General features: G+C 43.9%; 1 protein-coding gene across 11 annotated transcripts in view; it reads right to left on the bottom strand.

The window, feature by feature from the left end:
* Window positions 1-27408, bottom strand: part of LOC143373994 (uncharacterized) — a 146976-nt gene that overhangs the window by 94781 nt on the left and 24787 nt on the right. The gene's annotated exons all lie outside the window — the stretch shown is intronic.

Raw genomic sequence — 27408 nt, 5'->3', positions numbered from 1 at the left:
CTGCAAACAGATTTACTTGTATTAGTATTAGCTCCTTTCAATAATTTCAACTAGCATCTGGATACATCAGAAAGTTAATATACACTGCCGTTCATAAGTGTTAGAATTTAGAACACCTGCTGCATTTGCAGAAAATATATTTTCTGCAGATTGAATACTCTTCACTGCTTTTAATTTAAAATACCAAATAAAATAAATTTTCTTAGAGTTCTTCAATAAATTTGCAGCATTTTTCACAATTATTCCACACAGTGTAGATGTCCCAATACTTATGAGCACGTATCTCCTTAATATTTAAAGATATAAAAAATTCGAATTACGAAGGTCCCAGGTTTTCGATTAAGTTCACCGTTTAATATTTTCTCTCGCAACGTACAGTGGGGAAATTTCGCGATTTCATGGCCAAAACCACAAAAATAAATTTTTCAACCACAAAATAAATGCAAATGTCATTTGAAGTACTAATATGAGTATCAAATGCCACCAATTTTACTGTTAAATGTTTTAATACAAAGCTCGTATAGATTCACAAATGTTTATGTTCATGTGATGTTAGACCGATCGCAAAGAATTAATCCAGATTTTCAAGTTGCTTCAAACACTTATATTGTGTTATCCAATGATCTGAAAATAATTTCAAGGCATGGATTCAATTCCGGGTGGTGCTTAAGATATCTTTTGATCCTCACAATAATTATGTTTCGGTTTTTAATAAGTAATTTATACAATTTTTAAAGTAGTGTTTTAGAAATAACTTTTCATATAAGAATCAATTTTCAATACATAAAATACTTATCAAACCCATAATATCCTGCAATGATTTTCATTCCTATTTTACGTTGGACTATTTTGATTCTATAAATGCAATTATTAATTGCTAATAGTTGTTAATCTTGTAATTGTATGCATTTTTTTTAAGCACATGTTATACATTACAAACCTTTTTATTCTTTTTTAAACGATTTTATTCAGCTTCGATCCTGTGCTTGATTGTTTGTATTATGTATGTTTGTTTTGTTTTAAACACGTGTTATATATTACAAACCTTTTTATTCTTTTTTAAACGATTTTATTCAGCTTCGATCCTCTGCTTGATTGTTTGTATTATGTATGTTTGTTTGTCGTCAGAAGCGATAATCCTTCTGATATGCCCTGCTGCACTGTAGCAGAGGCATGCTCTAACAAAGAAAATAGTGTATAAATGTAAATAATAAAAAAATCTTTATCGTTCGTAATTTTTGTAAGTGCTGTTTTTCGGATAATTCAGTTTCTCATATATTAGAACGTAAAAGTGCCGAATTTTATATATTAAAAATATGTTTTGAGGTTTTGACCACGAAAATGGGTATAGTTCTTCAATTGGCATTTGCATTAAATTTGTAAAATTCAAAAATTTCATTTCCGTAATTTTGGCCAAAAAATCGCAAAATTTCCCCACTGTGCAACGGAGCTGGTGCATTCGCGAGCAAGGGGTGCCAGCCCCCCGTCACTAACTCTTACATTTGTCACTTTGTTAATCCCTATTAGATCAGGCCGGATTTGAAACCCAGCCACTCGCCCCACGGCTGTGTGCTCTTTGCCAGGCGAAGAGTAAGCTCGTTTGAAAAGTGAGCACGCCCCGCGGTGTCGTGTCGAACACTCCCGGAAGAGAGAAGGGACAACCGTACAGGAGCGAAAGAATCGACACCCTCCAGGCCCGCTTCGCATCGAAAACTACTGCAGATCTATCCACCTTTCATTGTCGGGGCACTGTTGCGAGTGACGTGTGCGACGAGTCGTGTGATCGTTAAAAAAAAAGGGACAGAACTCGTCAAAGTGGGATGCTTGCCGAGTTAATCCTGACAGCAATGTGGTTTGATCCTTGAAGGACCGAGGGCAGGGACTGCCCTGTGGGAGCTCGTTTCGAGAATGAATTAAATTGATGTAAAGCTAGAACAAAGAAAATAAAAGTAATAGTACATACTCTTTCAATGGAGAAGCTGACTGCAACTTTTCCCACCCGTGAGGTCACCAGCACATGTGGTGTTTAAATTATCTTATTTTACTTCTTAATCTTTATTTCTATAATTATTATTGCTATTATTATTAACTATTATTAATTATATAATTTATATATATACAAAAAATAATTTTGCAAAATGATATTAGAAGTCAACTTTACCGTAAAAATTTTTCAAACATTTTATAATATTTTATAATTTACTCCTTTTGTCGTCATTTTAATTTTGAAATCAACAGTCAATTTTACCCCCTGCGTTGATCTTTGCGCCAGGTTCCCGATGGTTCTGAAATAAATGATATTCCTATTCAACAGCTTTACACAAATATTCGATAAACAAAACAAGTGACACCGAATTCGTTATATCCTACTTCCTATCCTCCCATCGGATTTCAATAAAGCTACTCCGCAGCGAGGTCATCGACTTCGCGCTACAAGGGAACCGAAGGAGCCACTTGTCAGCGCGTCCATCCTCCGAAGCCAGACGCCCCGAAGACTACAGTTAATCCCGTGTTAAAAACAGCCCGCGCGGATCTCCTCGGGGGAATGAAAAATAAACGCGTCCCGGGGCAAGATCGAACGTTATCCAATCGCGGTGCTGATCCCCGCGTATCTCAGAGAAATCAGTCCGGCGACAAGGCCACCGACCTCGAGGTCTCGCGGATCCACGTTGACGGGCACCCAGCGCAGAGGCAGCGTCCATCGACGCGGCCTGGGATCGTGTCCTTCGGCTTGTCCGTGCGAAACGGACAAGCTGCAGGCGGACCAGCGACACGTCCTAATACCCATCGTGAGTTACTAATCCTTTAAACGGATTACCAATTAAACGTGTCGCCCTGTTTCGTTGGCGGAGGGAACGCGCGACACTGACGCAGGGGCCCGACCGTCGGGGGATAGTTCTCTGAAGGGGGGAGAGCGGGGGCGGCTGGATTGGAAGAGCCAAGAGTTGTCGGCGCTCCGCGAAATCTCGCTCTCCTCTCCCGTAACGGGTGTTACGTTTCAAATCTCAACCTAGCCGCTTAGGTGCGTCCACACAGCTGCCAAGTGACGCATACTCGCTGTCACGTCGCGAAACTCGACACGGCCCACCCCATCGTCCCGTCCGTTCCGCCCGCGAACCGTTCCTTCCTCCTTCGACACTTCTGACGGCCAAAACCGTCATCGGCCCATGGTGTTCTTCGTGTCTGGCCTCGGCAACTCGTTATTCGCGCTGCTGACAGTCTCTCTGGTCGCGAACGAGGGGTAGCGTGAATGGACGCGGCGGCGGCCACCGAACTTTTGGTGCTGAGGGTGCTGTCAGGGGGCGGTGTAGGGATGAATCTAGTCTAGACCCTTTTAAATTTTATGCGCGAGGTACAGATGCGCGTGATATGCGCGAAATATTAGTCTAAGATGCATTCAGGGGTTGAGGAGCAGGAGGAGCAAGTTGGTGATGATACAGTTGCTAAATCTTACTCTTGGTATCTTAGTTTGAATTAGAAATCGTTCCAAGGTGACTTTTAGAGGGTTTTACGAAATTATTTCCGTGATTTTCATCCAATCACTTCGTATTTTCCATCGACGCCAGCCGAAGCGTTCCCAAAACACTTTCCCAATCGCTCGCCACGCGATGTGGTTCAGGGAAAGGCAGCTCTTTCGGCTTATCGACCGCAGCAGCTTCAATCAAACGCACCCCTGACGCGAATCCCTTTCCGCCTGGAGGAATCGCGCGCGATTCCACGGATCCGCCCCCGGAAACGGAACGGGCGTATTTGTATACAAATGTTTATACACGGAGCTCGATGCTGCAGCCGGTCTCCGTTGGCAAGCGAATCGTAAAATACCGTTATGTGGATCAGAACCGATCCCGCCAGATCATGAGATTACGTAAAAGCGCAGGAGGGGTGGAGGGTGGCTCTCTGCAAATTGGTCGAGGACGAAGAGAAACGCGGAGCCCCGAGCTTCTTCTACATGGAGGGGTAGGGGCGCAGAGACAGACCGATCAAAGTCACACACTTTTATGCGCTATATCCGATCTGGCTGCTCTTTGCGCTTGCTCCCGAGGCCGGGATGAATTCACCGCGGAAAATATGTCAATCACTTGGCGCGACCCCAGCGCGTGCACGCTCTGATTGACATCGTTTCGCATCTGTTGCCGAATGTACACGACTGGCTTTGTTAACGAGATACAGCCTCGACGCGTAGACACGATCTACGCCTCTGCCCCCCCTCGCTCCATCTCCTTCGTCTTTGTCACCCCGCCGTTGGATTGCGTCTCGTATAATACCGTTGACACGATTATTCGAGTTGCTACTAGAACCGCAACAGAGCAGTTCGGTTATTGTCGAGCTTGTCTCTCGTAGCTGGGACAGTGGTACCGCCGAAATGGAGATGGCTTTCAAAGACGAGCGCGGGGTTCGCTGCATGTTGGTCGACGCACAGTGGGACGGATCGACGTTTAGGTAGGCATTCATTTCATTTCTTACATATTTCATCATTTAATGATTATAATCTAAGATTACAGGTAATATATTGTATAATAAATACAATAATCATTTTTTTTTCTCGTCGCTCTTTTTAATAATGGGACTTCAAGAGTACCTTCATGTTGATTTCCATATATATGGACCGGGGCTTATTAATAAATTATTTAAAACATCTTGATTTGTCATTTTTCGGCTGCTCTTTTTGCGTATAATTTGCAGTAGTTTTTAAAATCATTATTTCGGACGTTCTGGGCTTGCTCGGTTAAATATTCTAAGAAAAATTTTAGATTTCCATTTTTAGAAAATGATCAGCTTTATTTTTTTATTACAAGGAAAAGACTAACTAAAACTATTCCAATGTGTAAAAGCTGATGAAATATGTAAGAAATGAACTGAATGCCTACCTAAACGTCGATCCCTCCCACTGTGCGGCGTGGACGTCGAGTTAGCGATCGTGAAGGGGCTACGGGGGTGTGAAGTGTGAATTAAATCGCACTTCGATGGAAAATTAAGGCCGCGGAGTATTTTGGCAAAGCGAATCGAAGAAATTAATAGTAATTAATCAATTGTCGCTGCGCTCTAATTCAATTCCTTTTTTTTCTCTTTCTTATCCTTTGCTTAGCTATCGGAATGTTTGCTATACGCACTACTCGTGTAGTTCGTTCCACCTAGCAGAAGGTAGATAGCGAAAGATTATTACTTACAATTAGTAAACAATAGATTCCACTTGTCTACATGAACACATCACCCGTTTTGATTATCACCTTCAGTTCAATGAACTTCAGAATAACGTTGCTTCGAAGAAGCGTTGATCATTCTGACCTGAGATCATTCAGAGTTAAGGTAAGCGTGCAACCATTACTAAGCGAATAATTCCACGCGGGAAAGTCGAGTACAAGATGTTCGAAATCATCGAGTACACGCTTCCCTGCCACGATGATATTCATGATTACCCTCGGAGCGGCGAGTTCCCAAGAAAACAGTCTTGTTACCGGTACAATCGTTGCGCGGATTGTTCCAATGTGCAAATACTCACGCTGCCAATGTAGACGTCACGGCGGACGAAGGAAGTGTAGGGAAGCGAAGGAGGGACGAGCGGAATCAGCGAAAAGTCACGCTGGATGATGAGTAATACGCGTTATCGTCCTTCCACCGAGCTTTTTCTTCGGATACAATGCGGCACGGTAATCGCGATGAGTCATTGCGTGTCAGCGATCAATCACCTAACGCCGATCAGTCTCGGGACCGCCGGTACAAAACCGCACACGTGTACGCCCCGCGTACAATCGTGTTTTCTATATCGGCATTTATTCCGGGAATTCATTGCTCGAGACGTTTTATCCACGTGCTTGTCTGTTTTAAGGTACAACGACAGTGTACAACATAGGTACACAATTTCAGTGCCGCACTCAGGATTCAATCTTGCGGGGAGCCGAGTTAAAGGGATACAAATATTTTTAATACAAATTCAATAAGGCGAAAATTCATTAGGTGATTATAAAATTTATTTAAAAAATAAAATCCTGCCAGTTTTCTTTTCTTTTTACAAAGCTCTTGAATTACTTCAGTCATGATTACATTAAGGGGTTATATATCTAGTCAGGCGGCCGAAAAGAGGCGAATGTTTTTGATTTTTTTTTTTAAAGCGGAAGTATATAATCTTACAGAACTTTTTACACTTAAAAGAGCAACATTTAAAGAACATTTGGTAATTTTTTCATAGAAATATATTTACGTTTATAATAAAATAACAACACATATTCAAGAAGCCTGTTTAAAAATTTGGTTTTGCGGTGAGCACTGCCATTCGGAACCAAATTATCTCAAATTAAAAAATAAAAACGATTTCGTTAGTATATTAATGTATCTTCCGATTGGCGGAGAGAATTTTCCGAAATAATAATTTTATACAAAATGGCGGCTATTTAGAGTTGAAATCCTGATTTTTTTCGCGTGATTTATGCAAGAAAAAATCAGGACTTCAACTCTAAATAGCCGCTATTTTGTTTTAAATTATTATTTCGGAAAATTCTCTCCGTCAATCGGAAGCAAATTTTTAAAAATGCTTCTTGGATGTAGGTTGTTAATTTATTATAAACGTAATATTTTTCTACGAAAAAATTACCAAATGTTCTTTAAATGTTGCTCTTTTAAGCGCAAAAAGTTTTGTAAAAATATACGCTTTCGCTTCTTCAAAAAAAATTCACAAATATTCGCCTCTTTTCGGCCGCCTGACTAGGTATAACCCCCTAAGGGTTCTCCCTACTTTGACGGCCTGAAAAGGAACACGATATTTGCGATTTTTTGAAGAGAAACCCACAAAGTTTATTAATTGAAAACTTTATGCCTATATTTGTACATGTTTAGGCAACGATTAAAAAAAAATAATTAAAAAAACGATACCTACTTAAAATTTTAAACGCGTTTTAGTCAAAACAATGTTTTTCGAATTGGTTAGCATATCTAAAAAACCAATCACCCGATTTACTTCAAACTTGGTATATATCTTCAGTAGATGTCCCATTCTCGCTGGTATTAAAACTAAGTCGATTTTTGCAAAATTAGACATTTGCGACTTAAAAAACCAGCGAATTTTTTACAGAAATCGATGTCTATTTTAGACGCTGCCATTTGTTTTACTTTCCAGTATTTCTCATTTAATCTAGTTCAGACGATAGCCACACTCATACAGATTACACCAATTTTTAAATTTTCTATTTTAGACATCTACAACGGCTAACTATTTTGTGCTAACTATGCACATATGATTTTTGTAAGTCGTTCAAATATGAAGAACTATAACTCCGGATATAACCACTATATTTACATACAATTTTTTCCCCATATTCTCTAAAGATTGACAAATGAAACCACGAAGCTGCAAGTAAATATATTTAATGGTATTGTTTTAAAAAATTCCCAAATTTCGCATTATTTTTCGTCCGTCAAGGTAGAGAAACCCCTTACCTTAATCTCCATTTTCTTTTTTATCTCTTAAAACTTACTTGAAAATCATCTGAAGGTTATCCAAAAATTCCCTTCAATTTTACTGCAAATTCCTATTGTAAGTATACCTTATTGAAACCATTCCTTTACATGCCTACTCGATATCTAAATACCTCAGACTTGAACCATATCAATACTACAATCAGAGAATACTAATCAAGCTTTCAAGTGCCCGAAAGCACACGAGCAATCGGTAATACAAACATTCGAAGAAGAAGGACCGGGAAGAAGAGGTACAGAGAAAGAGTAATTTACACAAGAGATGTATAAAATTCCTGTCCCTGAGCGTTAACAATGGGGCACGATGAAAAACAGTAGCTTCGTCACGGTGCATTCTCCGCGTGTAGCTCGCGAGGGCCCCGAAGAGGTTACAGTCATCGTCCCAGAAGAGATACCACGAAGGAGACCTAACCCAGCTTCTCGCGTGTCTGCTCCTGGCGACGAGCACGGATGATAGATGATCGGTCCGCCGATATTATCTCAGGTGACGAAGTCACGCGTGTACGAGCTCACGCACTCACGCGTGCCGATGTCGTAACGACTGGATGGGACTGGGAGTGTAGGCGGCCCCATCCCTGCGCGGGGTTAGTTACCTCGAGGGTCGGGCCAGCGCTTCATCGGGCAGAGGTGAGACGAGAGCAGCCCTGAAAGAAGCGCTTAACGAACTGACGACGACATTATTGTTGTTGCTCGGTCCTGGACGCATTCGGCTGGCTACCCCGTTCCTTTTATCGGATGAGGCCAGAAGGCAAGCCCTCCCCCATGCCCGATGTACCGGCGATTTTCTCTGTCCCTTCGCTCGGCCAGGCAGCAAGAAAGGGTGGAAGGGAGGCGGCGGAGCATAGGGGAGGGCGAGGAACGGAGAAAGAACGGAACAAGGGGCCAGCGAGCGACGATTTCACTCTAATGCCGGCGAGAGGGTTTTAATTAACTCGCTGCTATCTTCCCCCTTTTCATCCTGGTATTTACGTGTGTCAGCGGCTTTAGTTCGCCACCTTGCCTGGTCCGACTGGGGGTCCTCAGGAAAAAGTCCTATTGTAGCGCAGTGATCCCAAATGAAAGCAAACATTTCCCATCATCATTTCCCTGCGCCACTCGAGCACTACGTACTTTAAACTCTACTCACTGAACTGGTGGAACTGATCAAGTTCAGCTCGTTTAAGTTTGTACGCGGTACCTTTTAAGCCAGTTTAAGGTCAAATGTAACTGGAGATCTATGCATTCCATCGAAATGAAATTGATCCACCATTACCACATCGCTTGTCCCAGTGACGAACCATCGTACACCGTTTCGCGCCCGTTCGTGTTCGAACGCCACGGTACCGTTGCCGCGCAATCAACTTGCGCACCCGTGCCATTCGATGCGCGTTCACGCTCCGCGATTTATCGCGTTTGATTCTTCATTCGCTGGCTCGCAATGAGAGTCCATTTTATATACCCGGCGGAGGAGCTCCTCTTCACGCGGCACGCACTCGCAAATGACTGTCAAGGGTGTGTAATTAATGTGCTTCGATACCCGCGCGCGCGCTTTGATAAACTTTCCCTGAAACAGGGGGAAGACGGGTAGGGCCACGGTTCGCCGGCTCCGTGTATACGTTTTCTCGTGTACCTGGAAACGGTTCCGCGGAGAATTGACTTAATACAAGGGTGCGGATAGGGATCTGCATGAGCGTTGCGCAACACGCCAAGAGGATAGACTCGTTTTCTACCTTTTCCTCTGTTCCCATGGGTACCGCTGGCAATAATTGCCAGCGATTCGTTCGCGATTTCCAACGTTTTGAGGCCCAGCCACCGGGAACATACGTAATTGCTTCTGGCGTGGTAATTCAGGCGCGTTGCGCCGGTGCGCCTTCTGTGGAACCGCGGGGTGGATAAGAAAGTGACGAGACTAAATGATCCTCTACAATCTACATAGTGGCTCTGTAGTTGAGCTAATTATACAGGGACTTGGTGTAATGCTCCGTCGTTTTAATGAGTACCTACTCGCACGTTTTTATCGGCCAGTCGTTGTATCGCGAATAAGAATCAGAACACATTTAACCAAACTGGGCTAAATTTAACGACTGTTTACTTGATTTAACCCTCGTCACACGGCGTAGGTACAATTGTAACTTTTACGTTTTTAAATTGCAATAACATTTTTTCGAGAAGCTGGAGAGGGCTGAAGTTTCGTGACATCTCTAAATTTTTGGTCTAGATTATATAGACCAAATTTCAGAGAAATATCTCAACCCCCTTCCGAGATAGGGGGTCGAGTCGAGGGTTGTATCCATAACAGCGGCATAGGCACAGTGGCGCCCCCATATATTTTGTATAAAGATAATGCAAGAAAAAAAGAATACGATTTTTTTTAATGATAATGTTATTTTATTATAAAAAAGTAAAAAAATAGATAATTTACATTATAAAAGAAAAATTGGGATTTTTTTTTATCAATTTTCATTGAGTCTAAATGTTGTCAATTTATCGTACAAATTATACCGACAGTGAGAATATTCATGTACAATATGTGAGGGTGCAATTGTGCCTCTGCCGTCCGTTAACGTTGTAAAATTGTGCCGTCTGACGAGGGTTAAAGGCGCAGGTGACGTTGGCGACAGAAAAACTATGTTGTAAATTTGCATTGTCTGCTTGGTTATGAAGAAGGTACTAGACGGACCTTTTTTGTAAGGTCAACAAGACGGACTGGATTACTATAATCTCATAATCGAAATTTACCATTCCTATGCATCTCGAGTTACTCGTTTCAGAGGGAACCCAAAAATCTAAAATACTATTCTAAGTTCCAAAATTAAGACTTGCAAGACTTCAAGAATTTAATTGCAAAACTAAGGGAAATTTGAACCCCCACCAGTCGCAAACTTACATCTACCAAATTAGGACTTGGTAGACTTTAAGAATTTAATTGGAAAAGTAAGAGAAATTAGAACCCCCACCATCACGCTTACAAACTTTCATCTACAAAATTAGAACTCGGAAGACGTTAAGAATTTAATTGCAAAAGTAAGAAAAATTAGAACCCACGCTATTCCTCTCCACCACTTTGCCCACGATTAATTGGCAACGGGTAGAAGCCCCAGATCGCGACACGGAGAAACGAGCCGCGAAATTATTCATTAAACCGTGGCCATTATGAGGACCGTGTCCCCGATGTCTCTATCGGTTGTATCGAGCGTAAGCGGATAGAGCGTATATCGTGGCGCGGCAGGCGGGCGAGGGACAATACTATCGTGGTCGTGACGGGGCCATCTTCCTCCCGGATTCATTAAAGACTTTTATCGGGAGAACACAGTGCCGCCTATGTACCAATTCACTTAACGTAACCAATCTAAAAATGCTCATCAGCAATTTAAAGCGGGCGAGGGTCTCCGCGAAGGACAGCCGCGAGGGCTCAAGGGACGTCGGAGCGGCGGCGAGTGGCTTCCACCGAGGACGAGGGAAACAGACAACCAGCTAGAAGGATCGACGAGTGGCTTGGCTAAAAGAGGACACGGGACCTGAGGTGGAAAGAATACAAGGGGGGAGGGAGCCAAGAGCGCTGAGATGATCGGTGAAAGAAAGACGAGCGAAGGAGAGAGGAGCAGAGAAAGTCAGGTTAGGAAGAAGAACGAAGCGATAAAAATGGGAAGGAGAGGGCAGAGGGAGAGGACGGAAAGAGGGCGAAAGAGAGACATCGGTGGTGAACCGCTTCCACCGGGACGCTCACGGAAAAGAGAGAAAAAAAATCGAGACACGAGTGGGACGGGTTCGAAAGAGTGGAAAACGCGCGGGAGGGGGAGGAAAGAGACAGATCCATTTGCGAAATGCTCATCGACCGTCGTCGGCCCTTTTCTCGACCCGGGCTATATTCCCTGTTCGCTCCTCACCCTCCCGACCCCCCCTCAAAAGCCTCGAGCACACAAGAGGGTAAGGGGGGGTTTTCGAGAACGCGTCGAGGAGGATTACTCTGATTCGTTTTGGCTTGCAGATTTCGCCTTTCCCGACCGTCCCGTCCCCGTCGACATCCTCGCCCCTACGATTTGCCCGCGGAACCGAAAGAGGAGCGGGAATGAAAACCAACCGGAGGGAACAATATGGCTGAAACAACCCTGGAACAGCGCCCGATCGAAATTCTACTCGTCGCTCGTCCGCGAACACAATTAGACCGGTACTGCGATGAAACGAACTTTTTCGCGTCCCCCTTTCCAACGGAACTGATTGTGAGAATGCGAAGGAGAGAATGATGGAGTAATTTGAAATTGACGACTCGAATTTGGGGGCTGAAAAGTTACTGATTGCAGTTCCGAGATACTATTCAAGGCACTATTCGCTGTTATCCTGCAGGAGTTGGGTATGGATTAGCAAAACAAGCGTAACACTACCGAAGCTTAGTGTAACACCCATGGTTGCAGGGAACCAGTGCTGCAAGCTGCAACTGCGCGCAGCTATATCGAGGCATCCTCTCCGATACATAATGCATAACACTTTAAGACCAAAACTTTCACTCACACTAGCAAGTCGAGCTGCTCTCTGTCAGACGATCACCTCCGCCTCTTCTGAATAAAATAGGACGGAGGTCCGCGTGCGGATTTCAGGATTCCGTCGTACTCTATTTGCCCCTTAAACGTCACAGATACACACGCATCGAATATCCCCACTCAGCCAGCAAAATTTCAATCGGACCTACGTTGAACAGGCAGATCGTCCTCCATCAGTGGTCCCAATCACCGATGGTATCGTCCTCCACGGCGCATACGACTTTATCCAATAATCGCCGGGGGATGAAGCGGTGGAAGCGAGGGCTCTGCATCCCGAATCAAGACGTAATGCGATCCGTCACGATGGAGCCGAGAGATAAAACCGTTGTCGCGGCCACGGTTATCGGTGGCACGCAAGCAAAAACTCGAGCCCCGTAATGCGTCCGCGTGGCCGTAAATCATGGTGTTTGCATAAAATATTAATAAGTGACACGAGTCAATCCGGGATTAAGCAGCGGGCAGGCGACGGGCGCGCGAAGAGGGTGCTTCCCGCGGGCCAACCCCTCGGAGACTAGCGCCACTTTATCTATCTCTATTTTATTTTGTTTGTGTTGGCCTTTCCCACGAAGGGTCGCCCGACGCCCTCCCCTTGCCCCTTCCCCCTTTCGCGTTGCTCCTTCGCCGCACGGCCGCGGGCTCTTCGACAAATAGTAATAATGCGAATTGACACGTGACGCCGTTGTCGTAACAACGGCAAACACTCGGACATGCGAGGAGGGGTTGGTGCTCTCGAGGTGCGCAGGGGTGGGCCCCGTGCCTCCAGAGATGGTCGTTTACAAACCAAATGCTCGACGAACGACACGCTTTCCCGTCGCGCGTCACTTCTTCGTCGATCTGGCTACCCTTGACGAGGACGATGGACAGCCACGAGTTTGGAGTGCCGAGAATGGGCTTGCTTCAACGGTGGTCGTTTGATGGATCGATTCGACGAGTCCCTTACAGAATGTAGTGGTGGCTCGTTTTAAATCTTTCTGTTTGGAAAATTCAGGATCAGAACGAGAATTGGGATTGCGATTATCTTTGTTTTTACGAAGCGTGTGAATTTATTAGCGCTGCAAGACGATATGAAAATGTTTTCAAATTGAACAGAAGTTAATAGACCATTATTGTGGATTATTAAATTACATAAGGAACGATCACTTGCCCCGTGCAATTCAAAAGCTTCACCTCAACTTTTCAACCTCGATAAATAAAACACATGCTCAAATTCGTAATTAATGCCAATTGTGCCAGAAGTGAAAATTTCCAGTATTTTCTTTTAAACCACCTTGGTACCTATGATCGCAGCTTTATCTGGTGACAGCCCAATAAACTACAATAATTTACTCCAGCACTTACAGCGATTGCCATAGTATTCATCATAAAATTTACATCCTTTAGTGGCTTTTCCACTAAAAAAAAGTAAATTTTGATTTCTGTGGCACTTACACCGTTCATCATTCCAATTCCTGAATTTTCAACGCGTTACTTCGTACGCGGGAGACTGCACGGAATCCTTAGATATAGCGACCGTTGACTTCGCACCGTAAGACGATTACAATTTGCTTCTCCATTTCGAAGTGGGCTCGCCGCACAGTGGTCTGATTCGCCGAAAAGCGAACCGGTCAACAGTGAGTTAATAGTAAAAATGCTTATTTTCCAAAACAAGGTGAAGGAAATCAAATTTGTATGCAAACTATTTTCAAAAATCTTCTAAAATGAAATTATACTGAATTCATTATTTTGAATGCTTCTTTTTTAGCGAAAACAGAGAAATCATCACGTTGTACGAAAAAATACGTAAAAGACAATATTTATGCAAGCGGTATTACATTCTCCATTATGAATTTTATATTTTCGATGAGACATTTGATATCAGCGACCACGAAAACTCTAAAGTACTAGGTGTCTGTTAAATTTGATATTTTTTTCAGGTACTCGACCACCGTTTCTTTTCTTTTTGCAATTTTGACGCCAGATTCTGAATCAGCGAACTCGGAAACCCTTGTATACCAATTTTTGTACAAATCGGAAGATGCCTTCACATTTTGGCCAGCTTCTTGACGAATTAGACCACTGTGCGCCGTTTCTCCGGGCAATTTACATTGTACAGCCTTGAGCGACGGGTAATTAAGGAGCTACCTAATTCCGGCCGTGCCGGAACCAGGAGAAGATTATCGTCCCGATTGGCTGTTGCTTTCGCAGCGACGTGTGTAGCGTAATTGCGAACGGCTGTATCAGTGACCCGCAGCCCGTTCGACACGTGTCGGCTCGTGGCGCGCTCCTCTTATCTCGCGACTGCTTTTGCGCCGAACTCGCTGTTTCCATTATCCGTAATAATATATTCTTCTTTATAACACCGGGCGCCCTTTCCAGCCGACGCTGGCAGGCGCGGAGGAAACGAGACAGGGGAAAAACAAAGGGGATGGAGATTGGGTGCGATAGAGAAAGAGGGCGGCGGGGGAGGGTAGACAAAGTGGCTGCTGCACACGCGTTTGTCAATGTTTGCCGGTGTCGACACCCACCTACTTATGCAAATCATTTAATTTAACCCCTCCATACCGGGTATCCCGAGAGAGATCGTATCTCGAAACCTATTCGTATTCATTGCCTGAGCGATGGGGAGAGCGAGCGAGCGGCTCGGTCCGCAGAGCAGCCATACGATCGCGTTTCTCTTGTCCTGATCCTGCCACCAACTAGCTTTATACGTTACGTCGGTAGAAACCTTTGCCATGGGGCATCCGTGGCCCTTGCTGGACCGATCGCGTGGGACGAGAGGGATGATGGAACGGGCAGCTCGGTGTACGAAAGGAGACTCTTAAGGGTATGTGTACTGCAGGAGTGGAAATAAGGGTAATGTGGCTTGGTACAAGTCACGGCTACATTGCAGTCTCTCTGTATTCCCTGAATACGTTAGCCATTCTAAGTTCTTTTCGGTAGATCTGTACATCTTATGAAACACCTATGAACGATTAAAGGCGGATTCGCATATGAAGGATTCAGAAGCCCATCAGTTCCCGTAAGATCAGCGAAGTTAAACATCACGGGGCGGCGTACTGGGGAAAGATGGGTGACCATCACCTGTCTCCCGGTGCGTCGCTGCTGCTGGGACCCGAAGGAGAGAGGAGGGAAAAAGGAAAAATGACTATCGTTCGTTGGGCAATATAAGCGAAATGCTTGAAAGGCCATCCTGTGTGTTAGGAACACACAGGAAAACAAAGAAATACAAATACAAATACAATAGAAGCCCATCAGTGTAAGTCCATTAACATTGAAACCGAGATTTACATTGTTTGTCCTGTGAATAGTTTTTCCTAAGTAGTAATTCCGTGGCCAATATACGTACCGCCATGTACTGCTTAGATAAGTTGGACCTACACTGATTAGCTTCTGAACCCTCCATATATCAGTTCTGTCAATATTCAATGGCGACAGTGTCACAGACCGCTGAAGAAAAAATATATTTTTTATCACTGAACCGTCACGAAACTGACACCTATGTATAAATCCGCAAACGTAGACACCTCAGGTCGGAGTACAGAACCTCCCCAGGGAAGCCTTACACCGAAGTCTGCATGTTCAGTGAAATTTGAAATTTCATTGAATCAAGTCCAATCGGATGAGCGACAGGGTGTTAATTGGTCAGAGCATCGATTCCACAAACACCACTCCGTAATCCCTCTAGCATATACGTACCATCGATCACCCATCCACTTTCCAAGAAGGTATAACACGCTAAACCAGCCGTCCGAAAGCACGCCGGTCCCCCCGAAATAGCAAAAAGGACAAAAGCGATCGCGCATCATGCGGACACGCACCTGTATCGGCGGGAACGCGGCGATCACGGGGCAGTTTGATTACGCTGCGTGGAAATCGGGAGTCAGCGATTACGATTTAGCCGGGGATGATCGTGTCGGCAGCTCGTTTCGGTGCGCGGCGGTCGTGAACATCGCGGAATGACGTATCGGTCGTGCGGTCGTTTCAACCGTTTTAACGGCCAGCGAGAAACGAGTGTCGCCAGCCACGCCGAAAGCCGTGTGTACACGTGGTGCACACGGCCGAAAAACAGAGGAGGCGGGGAAGGGGGAGCTTGGAGGATCGGGGCTCAAAACGCTGCAGCGTCACGATATCGATTCCAATTCACGCAGCGTTGGATCTGCGCGGGCAGGGGGCACGCGCTGCTGAATTAGTAGGATTGTTAATGCAGTAATCGAGTGTTTCATCGTTCGATGATTCCAGGGAGGGGGCGGACGGGCGATGGACGCTCGGGAGGTGGGCGCGCTGGTAAACCCGACGTGGATGACGAGAGGGCGCAGGTGTGTGTACCCAGCATGTGATACAACGTGTTGTCATTCGACCAAACGTGTATATCGATGCTGAGCGGCGAAATTTTTGTCGTCGGGGGTAATGCACTGTGCGCGACGAGCGGCGGAGGGGTGTGAAAGGTGGATGAATGTGGCGTGTGCTGGATGCGAATGATGAGTGTTCGGGAAAAGAGATCCAAGTATTTTGAAGTAGATGCCCATTGGAAAGTGGGCGTTTCAATGGGGTTTTAAGAATGTGGGGATTTTGAGTGTGAAGTGTGGCACGAGTGTCACGCGAGGGTAGTTAAAACTGCATTAGAGACTCGTGTAGATATCAAAGCATCTTCGTTTTCTTATATAGCGGTGCATCTTATCAGTCCTTCAAACATGCAGTGCGGCAGCACATTCTCCAACACTTTTAATGTTAGTTCCACTTCCTCATGTTCTCATGTCTTCCCTTACTAGCCCATGGGAATTGTGATCCATGGGATTGTGTCGTAATCTGCGCATTTACCGCTAACGTTCATTATTAATTATTCTTCCCATCTCATACTCCATTGTTGAAATTAGTATTAAGTGATGTTCAGTACTAGTATTTACTTAGTATTAAGTAGTTAAGTAATGTTTAGTAGTATAGTATGATTAGGCGTATTAACAGTTTTTAAAACTGCGGCCTCGCCTTTACTCGCATCCTACTTTCTCCTACTTTTTTCTTATGTGCTATACTTTCTGTCAATGAGTAATAAAGTCGAAATAATAATAATAATAATAATAATAATATAACAGTTGGCGCAGAAGGTGGACCTAATATTTTTAATTTCAGGTGCCTATATGTCAACGATGTTTTGACATTTCAATAGCAAAGACTAGCAAGATTAATTGTCCATAAAGCTGAATAAGTATACGTGATAAGTACAACTACCCTTCAAGAACACAGAGAAATTGTGACAATGTTTTTTACGTAATAATTCGTCAGTGGTTTCAACACATTTAGACGAATGTTTAAAGACTTCTCTCTTTGGGCCTATTTGAAGGCACTGGTTTACGTGAATAACCCACAGACTTTACAACAATTAAAGGACAATATTCAACACGAAATCAAAAATCTAACCCACAAATTCTTCACAATACCATGTAGAATGCAATAAAAAGATCCCAAAGCATGAATTCGAACGATGGACATTTGTTGGATATGTATTATCGTCATAAAATTTATAAGTCTCGATAAATTGCACCACAAGAAAACGCCACGTTGTTTCGTTTTAACCCAAAGTTATAGACTAAGACAATCGGACGATGACTTTTGCTTCCACTTTTACATACGTCTATCCAGGAACAGTGAGATCTCTAATACACCCGCCTAAACACAAATTGGAAAAGTGGGTGGAAGGATCGATATCCTCAATTCTACAATACAAATTCCCCGCGAAGACCCATGACTAGATTCCAGGTTCGGCAGGCGATCTAGTATCGAGGTTTCGATGTTAGATGGTTAAGAAGCGTACTCCTACCACTAATTCTACATCCAGACATGCTATTTCTTAAATTAAGCCCCTCTTCTCTCTTTTACAGTAATTGCCCCCTCCCCCCAACGGAAATTTCGTCACTCGCGCTCGTTCCAGCAAACACCAGCCCCTGTTGCCCTCCCGCCAGCTGTAAAACGCGAGCGTAGCGGGCGATGTAAAATGTTAATGCCGTTGTTATTATTTAGCCACTCGGGCGAGGCGGAATTCGCTGCGGAGGAGGCGGGCGTAATCGTTTATATAAATCCAACGCGGAAGGCGAGGAACGCGGATATTAAAATTTCATAGCGCGCCGCTTTAGAGTTCGTAAAAGAGTCGAACTATTCGCAGCTGGAGCGGAACCGGCGCGCGACCTGCCGCGGAATTATCCGTCGACGAACAATGATTTGTTTTAATACTCGTACGGGCGATTCGCGGGCGGGTCGAGCACGCGAAATGGAAACGGGAACCTGGCCCGAAATAAAACGCTCGGTCGTGTATTCGTGTACGCGACGTGTACCCGGCCGTTTATCGTCGCGCCGATTTTCGCTCGCTTTTGCCCGCCGAAATGAAAAAGTCATCGTGACACCGGTGCTTCGTCTGTCAGGGTGACGATTCGCGCTTTTGCACACCGAGAATGTGGTCCTACAGAGTTTCCTTTGTTGTCAGAAGATGTTTATCAACAAAAGATTTGTATTTTACGTAGAAGTATTGACAAGATTACAAAAACACTTTCTTCTCCTTCGGATTGACGAATTAAGCGACTGTGAGGTAGGGTGGATGAAGATAACACAGAGATTTCAGTGACAACTCCTCCTTTTGTTTTAGTTTAAGGGACAATGTGACTACCAAAATTATCTTCACAGATATGCCTCTTTGAATTTTTTCTACTAATTTCAAGATAACCCTTGCGTCCAGATGACGGACCAGTGAAAGCTTCAAGTAGCCCCTGATCGCGCAATATTTCGCCACTGTTGTATTATTGTGATCGCAGCGCGGCTGTTGGCCGAATAAAACGCATAAACGCCAGCTCCGGTATTCGTGTACGCGACGTGTACTCGCCGTTTGTCGTCAGGAGCGACGTTCATTCGTTTTTCCGGGGCAAATGAAAAAGCTGGCGGTGCATAGCTGCACAGCGTGCACGGTGCAACCGGGGGTAGGGTTCACGCGCGCCTCCACACCACCCCGCCAACCCTCCCCGTGCCGCGTTTGTCAAAACTCTTTATTGCCGTTCTACGGACGCTGTATTCAAAGCGAGGACTCGAATACACGGCGCGGCTGGAAAAGTGCGCCGCTTCAGTTTTATATAGAACGCGGGCTGGTTCCGGTTTTATTATTACCTCCCCTGTCGCGTGGGGTGGAAAATATGCGACGATGTCCCTCTTTGACGCTTCCAGCGTTCACAGCGTTCTTCAGAGTCAGTTCTTCTGATAGAGTTTCAGTCTGATAGAATCTGATACTCATGTGTGTGGGTGGGTGTGTGCGATATCATGCAAATTAAGCACGGTGTAGTTGTGAAGACTTCGGTAGCTGGGAAATCGCTTTATTGTGGAAAAAGCTGGAGCAGGGATACTTTGACTGCATCGCGTTGGAAACTGATGTTCAAAGAATCGTAAGATAAACTTCGGAATTCATTCGTTTTTTCTCAAAGTAGGATTGCATAAGTCTTACTTATTTCGCAAGATGTCGCATGATGGATAAATTATTGAATTGTAATTATTGAGGGATGCGTGTATAAGGATTTGAGGTTTTTCGATGTTTGTTAAAGTAGACACCGTTATATTCACGGTGAAATGTAGATGGCGGAGAGCAACGTCTATGTATGTAACATGTAACAGTTTCACACATGTGTGTGAATAAATGTGTGAACAGCTGACAAAGAGCGTGAGGCATTAGTAGAATAAAACAGTCGTGACACCGACTATGTTCAACACGCCCGCCGGTTGTGCGAGATTTCGTTTCTACAGCGGTCGCTCACGAGCCGTGGTAAATTTTCATTTTTTTCACCCCCGATCCCCCGGGCCATTTCGCCTGCAAATGAAGGTGCGTCCGTTGTATCAACCCCGTGACAGTCGAGCACTTGAAAAAATCTGTAATATGGCGAAAAAGAGGTTGGAGATATAACAGAATTAAGGGATCCCATGAAAGGTATGTGATAATAAAGTACATGCGTTACTCTGTACAGTATGCAGTGATTAGAATTGAAATAGCTATGCAATGAATTTAAAATTTATCAGGTGCTGTATGTTAAGCACGACACTCAGCAGAAAGGAGCGAATATGTATTCAGAATCCTAAATCACAGTTTAGTTAAATCTCTTCAACCACAATACAATCCCATTGATGATTATTCACTTAGTTACTCACAAGGGAAGATCCCGAACCAGAAAATTAAAAAAATTATGAAACTTTGTGAATATGTAGGGGATTTCCTCCTGATTACAACGCAATTTTGTTGGCTGCCCAAATTCACTCGAAGGGGGTGAAATTAACCCCTGAAAATTCGTAAATTTTTCGATTTTGTGTTGTAACTCGCGAACTGTAAAAGATAGAAAAAACGTTTCAAGACAAAAGTTACTTCTTTTAATTAGATCTATCATTTATTAAACAATTATTTTACAGTTCACGAGTTATAATACAAAATCGGAAAATAACCGGATTTTCAGGGGTCAATTACACCCTCTTAGAGTGAATTTGGGCAGCAAACAAAAATTGCGTTATAATCGGGAGGAAATTCCCTACATATTCACAAGGTTTCAAAATTTTTTGTATTTCTGGGTTCGGGGTGTTCTCTTGTCAGTTACTGTACCTACGCTACTTCGCGAGTAAAATGTTATCAAGCTTCGAATCCTCGCCATTCAGAGGATACCGAAGCAAGATTCCTCAAGCCCACTTCCAAACGATACAATTCTAAAGTACATATATGTATATCTATGCTTCCCGAAAAAAATGTACGTACGTCTATGCTACCTAACTGAAATATACCTATATATAACTATGTTTCCTAAATGAAACATATATTTCCTAATGCTTCCTAAATGAAATATATGTATAATATATAATATAATATAATATAATATAATGTAATATATAATATAACATTATATATATATATAGCATTAGGAAATATATGTTTCATTTAGGAAACATAGTTATATATAGGTATATTTCAGTTAGGTAGCATAGACGTACGTACATTTTTTTCGGGAAGCATAGATATACATATATGTACTTTAGAATTGTATCGTTTATGCTTCCTAAATAAAATATATGTATATCTATGCTTCCTAAATTAAATATATGTATATCTATGCTTCCTAAATGAAATATATGTATATCTATGCTTCCAAAATGAAATATATGTATATACCTATATCTATACTTGCAGGTAAGAGCTAGTACCTACGCAAATAAACCCCGATTTATTCCGCTGACGTTCTTCGGTGCGTCCCCGTGTTGCTCAGACACCGGCTTGAAAAAGAAAGTGACGGACGATCTCAGGGAACTATGTATTAAGAGCCGTATAATTCGATGATAAAACGACACGTATGTATGAGTATCACGAAGGGAGAAGAGCACGGACGCCGATGACGCGCGTCTCCTGAAAGCGGGAAGCTGACAGTGAAGATTGCTAGTGCGGGGAATCGTTAAGTGCAGCACGACATAAATTAGCGTGGCGATATAACGGGGCGAGACACGGGAAAATATTATTGCAGCGCGTCAAGCGGAGGAGTTTCGCACAAGTTGGCTGCGCCAGGGATAGTGGCATTCGATAATAAAATGCTCCCTTTGTCCTCGCCACTCGGACGGGCGTATAACTTCTGTGTGACGCGCTGCTCGTCCTCTCAACCCCCTCGTTTTTCATCGCACTCGATCTCTCTCTCGCCTCCATCCTTCCCGCTGCTACGTGTGTACGTATGTATATATCCAAAGGATTTCGACAAGGACCCGTGTGTCCTGCGAAGGAAAGGGGAATGGAAGCAGCGGGGAGATAGGCTGGTAATGAAGAAATCACCAGCCGTGACGTGCCTTCGGATACACGCGACTGTTACGTCGACTACGGTTCCAGCTCGAGCGTCAATATTATCCGTTTCGTCGTTTGTAAAATGATAAAACCCTTCGTTGAGGAATGACGGCGATTATGAGCGCGGGTCTGTGCTCTACTGGATTTTTAGCGGGGGCTGTGAATCTTTGGTAGCTCGTGTATTGAACAGTTGCTTGGAGGGTCAGAGAGGTTATTTGAACCTATAGTGGTGGACTATTTGTGGCATTTTTTAGGTGGTAATTGGATTCAGAATTTCTGAATGTAATGGTGAGGAAGCTGATGTGAAAGGTCACTGTCAGATGGGTATAAATTGATTAAAGTGTCGTAGGTATGAGGTTTGATATACCTTCAACGAGCTGGAAATAAAAATACAATCTTCTGTATAAATAGCAGAATCAAGGAGTTGAAATGATAAATGGTGTAAGTGTTAGAATAATTTGTTTTAGTTTCTAGGGATGTTGCAAGTTAAAGCAGATATAAGTAGGTATTTACCAACATTACAATGGTTGAGAAGAAAATAATAAAAATCTCACATCCCGCGTTTGCATCACGTGCCATTTCAGCTCCTCAATTTATCTTTCACATCTCGAAAGGGACTTCAATTTACACAGGAGAAACTGAAGCATCCCTTTACTGATACCACTTTATATACTTTTAAAGCTTCTTAAATACTCTCAAATTCCCTGCTCCTTCCCCATAAATCATCACCCAAAAATTGAATTTAGGTACTAATCGCGCTGTCCAAATCTCCACAAATTAACGCTTACCTACCAAAAGCTACATAAAGAACTACGAATAAGCAGAAAACACATTTCCCTAGAATTTCACAGCAGATGAAAGCAATGCATATCGCAAAGAATACAAACACATCGCCTACCATACGTCATGGTTTTATAAAGCAGCGATGGGGTTGGAAAATACCATCGGGGGAAGAGTGACGTCGCAACAAGAGCAAGGCGATGCAGTAGCACGTTGCACCCTCGCCGAAAGTGCACAGAGGCTGCGTGCGCGATCCTCTGGCATTGGGGTCGTTGCACACAATGGGCATGAAATCCGAAAAAGGGAGAGACTGCAGATAATTGGCCGGTGCGTTTGCACAGCGTCAAATCGCGAGGTCAATCCGATCTCACCCTCCTCGGTTCCCCGGCTATCCCCGTTCCTCCCCTCGCCGCCCCTGCGCTCATCCCCGCTTCGGTTCACAGGGGTGAAAATCGAGGTCGAATACCTGGGAATATGGACGACTGCTCGGTCATTCGCGAGCGTCTCCTCGTCTCCATAGCCCGGCGTACACGTGCTTTTGTGTGTAGCCGGATCGACGAAAACCCTCCCCCCAATTTCTCTGTTTTCGCAAAAAAAAAAAAAGAGGATTGCACCCTGGCATTGTTGGTTTTTATTGGAGACCGAGCTGGGATTTTCTTGGCATTAATTCGGAGCACGGAGCGGGGAAATAGGCGGAAGGGGGAGGGCTTCGAGCTGAATCCGATGCATAACTCGTTTTTGTTTCGCGATATCGTATTTGCTTTTTTCCCCCCGAAAGCTCGGGGGTACGTGTCGGAGGCTCGAAGCAGCGCTTTGTTTGGCAATGAATCCGGCGTGGTTCAAAGCAGAGAATTTACAAGCTTGAAAATGATTTTATGGACCCAGGGTGGTTATCAAATATATTTAGGAGACAGGTTCTTGAAAGATCGATATATTCTCATGTAATTACACGGGAGACTTTTTAGTAGATAATTAATAATTTGTTTTTATTTTCGAAAAATTTCCCCGGTATTATTTAGCGATGTAAATCGCGTAATGTAAATTTCGAATTTCGTGTTGCAGTTACGAATCTGTCGGATTTAAAGCAGGTAAACGAGTGTCTGCTTTTGGTACACGGCGGACGGGCTCGTCGCACGTAGTCCGCGCATTATTTATGAGATTACCGGAGATTATGGGAAACGTGATTCTGATGCCGAGTGGCTCGTTCCCAAGACCGATTACTATGCCACACATAATAATGCACGCGCGTACACGACGTGTTAATGGTGGAATGCTGTTACGTTCGACTTGGAAGAATTGAAATCGAGCTAGCCTGTCGGATAACTTTACTTTCCAGTGTAAAAACCCACAGCGTCTATTCTTTTCACCGACTATCCAACTCCTACCTTTGACATAATCTTCAACCACCTCGATGTGCAGGCTGGTCAAGATCGCTTACAGTTGGAATTATTAATGATGTAATTAGTAGATCCTACATTTTCAAGTTAATCGAATTTGAATAAACTGTCCCGCTTTAGCACTCGAATTAATAATCTCATGATCATAGTTCACTCAATGCAGAGTTCAAGCCTTAGTTAAACTTTAAGGTCTTTCTATTGTTACAGCTGGAAAAAAAAATATTTTTCAGAAAAGAAACAGTATTGCACGTATCATTTTGCGCGTTTACAGCTTTCTTCTGTCCCCTTTTAAGACTATAAAAAATTGTAAGTAAAAATATTCATTTATAGCGGAATAGGGGCATCGCGATGAGAACAATATCCTTCCGGATTCCAGACCTGATTGCCAAAAAACCAAGTGTGCCGATCCATTTCAGACATATCAGGCATACTCGGTAGATGCTACTGTATCGTTCGAGCTAGAATTTTGCAAATGTTTGCAAAACTGAATTACTACGATACAAAATAATTTTTTTTTTTGCTAAAATTGATAAACTTTTTTTAAGACGGTGCCATTTCTTTGTTTCTCAATATTTTCTCTTTTTGCTGGTTCAGATTGCCAACCTTTTTTAATTTTTTGTTTGAGCTAACTACAATTTCTGATATCAGGCAAACGGAATACTTGACAACTCCTTTAATATTCTGTTCTTCAATAAATAATAAGTATCATCCTCACAGTTTTATTCAATCAAACTCTGCCACGTAAACCACCCTTTGCACCCCATAAATAACTAAATCATCCACGCAACCCAAAGAAGCACCACCCACCAAAAAAGCTCAAGGATCACCGCCCCTTCCACAACTATCCCCAATACCCCCAAAAAATTCATTTCCACCCTCAAGAGGCCTGCAATAATCCTCAAGCCCGCGTACTAACCGTGCGCAAACAACGAGAATATACGTGTCCAGGCTTGTACAAGTAAATATTAACGAAAACGCTTCACCCTCGTCACATTGTATCTGCGTGCACGCACATTCGTCACTTCCTCGGCGTTGTCGCCCGGGGGGTCGCGATTCTTCTCGGCGTGACGCGCCGCGTAGAGTGTCGTTCTCTCGTCTATCACGCGTGTGTCTATTATGCGTCCATAGAGCCGCGAGAAAGATACACACAGGGGCACGGCTAATCTGGCGTGCTCTTAGGGGTGGATTCGTCGTGGCATTGCCACTCCGATAAATAAATCAACTCGTAAGCAGCCACCATTAGGGCGCTGCGGTGTGTACGCAACTCACGCCCCACGCACTCTTCTTCATCCTCCAACGTTTTACCACCCCCCGTCTCTGTCTCACCTTCGCCATCCACCGCTTCTCCTTCCCGCCGGGTGCCCAGGAATCTCTCCTCCCGCCACGAGGCGTTTTAACGATGTCGGTTTTATGCACGCATAAAAATCACCCGAGGGGGGCTGAACCGTATGCGCCGCGTTTTTACCCGCGCCGCTTGACGCGTTTACGGTTGTAGCGGAATCACGCCGCGGCAGCGTATCCGGGGGAGGTGGAGGAAGTGGAACGTTAAGTGGCGCTAACGAATGGGAAGCAGGAGTCGCGTTAACGGCGCTAACAGTGGCGGATGGTGGTGGATGAAATGTACGCTGCTTTTGGGGGATGAAAGGTGGAGGGTGGAATTTGAATTGAAAGGATCGAAACTTGCTGTTTCCGATACCAGTGGCCTTAGGAGAGTAAAAATCTGAGAAACTAACATGGTGTCGTTCCTCTCGAATTTTGGAAGTCGTTCCGTATAAGAAAGTCATCGCGGAAGGTACTCGTATGTAGAGAAAACGACTATTCGTTTAAGTTCGACACGATGAAGCAGTGGAATAGAGGCAAGAAGAGATTGGTAAGCAGAAGATTTGTTACACGATGGAAGGCGAGGTCTCAGGGCGGTTCAAGCAGAATAATCCCCGTCACCGTGCCGTCTAGCATCGTCGACAAGGGTGGAAGAAGTGGATAACCCCGGTCGGGAAGCTGGCTAAGATGATGAATCTAGCGCGGAAGCACTTATGACGTACGACTCGGAAAAGCTTGGTAGGGTGACTCGTCGCACCCTGCAGCTTTGTTTTCCGCATCACTGGCGCCGCCCCAGCTCGGATTACCCGGGGTGATCAGCTATGAAATTAACTCGCTCACCGTTTCTCCCTCTATCACCATCCCCCCCCTCATCGCCCCTCCCCTAGACTTTACATTCTTCAGTCCAGTTAATCGAACGATCCTCCAAGAATCAAGAAGCTCTAATATTTGCACAGAGTCTCAAGATTCTTAAAGATTCTTAAACAGAGGCGAGAAATTGTCTAAAAGAAGCGCCACGATAAAAAGTATCCCCGTAAAGGAGGAGATAAGCAAAGAAATTCAAGATGGATCCGCTCCCTTATGGTATCCAGAAGGATCCCCTTGTTCCATTACACTGTTCAACACCTTTTTGATCTGTAAGATTCAATAGCCGTTTCTTATAGATTTTTGTGCGCTGAACACGAATCTGCAAACCGTTTGTCGCCATCACCCTCAGTTTTTGAGAAATTCGATTTTGAAAAAAAACTGCAAATTTTCAAATTTGAACATCTATTGTGTCGAAACGGTATTACTTATTCGGTTGCTTGTTACGCCAAATTATTCTATGAACCCTCCCGAATACAACGCTATAAGTTATTATTGGATTATGAACATTTAAATCTGTTTAAACAACGATCAAAGGAAAAAGAACACCCGAATTGCACCCACTTTTGCAGATATCTTTAAATTTATTTCCAAAACTAAGGGTCTAGGAGAAAATCTGACCATTCCACGCGATGCAGCAGACATTTTTCCTTCGGAAAGCATCAGCAGAAGTGGTAAAACACATTTTGTTTTCAATACAGAAGCAAAACAGTTTGGCAAAACGTGCGGCGTCGACAGTGGTAGTCAACGGCGGCACGCGATATACAGCCGCTCAGCGTCGCACAATCGCTTAACGCGCGTGAATACCACTGTCGACAGCACACGTTTTGACAAACTATTTCGCTTCTGTATTGAAAACAAAACGTGACTTACCACTTCTGTCGGTGGTTCCCGAAAGAAAAATTTCTGCTGCGTCGCGTGGAGCAGTTAAATTTTCTCCTAGACCCTTAGTTATTAAAATATATAGCAAGATATACGCAAAAATTGGTGCATTTCGGGTGTCCTTTTCCCTTTGATCGTTCTTTAAACTTATATCTTTGTATTCGCTAGGGTTCATAGAATAATTTGACCGACCATGCAACCGAATAACTATTATTGTTTGCACACAAAAGACGTGCAAAGTTGAAAATTTGCATTTCTTTTCCAAAATCGAATTTATCGAAAACCGAGGGTGATGGTGATAAACGGTTTGCGCATTCGTTTCCAGCGCACAGAAATCTATAAGACGCGGCTATTGAACGTTACAGAACAG

Source organism: Andrena cerasifolii, chromosome 1 (genome assembly GCF_050908995.1).
Source record: "Andrena cerasifolii isolate SP2316 chromosome 1, iyAndCera1_principal, whole genome shotgun sequence".
Taxonomy (NCBI): Eukaryota; Metazoa; Arthropoda; class Insecta; order Hymenoptera; family Andrenidae; genus Andrena; species Andrena cerasifolii.
This window is presented reverse-complemented; position numbering and strand designations above follow the sequence as displayed.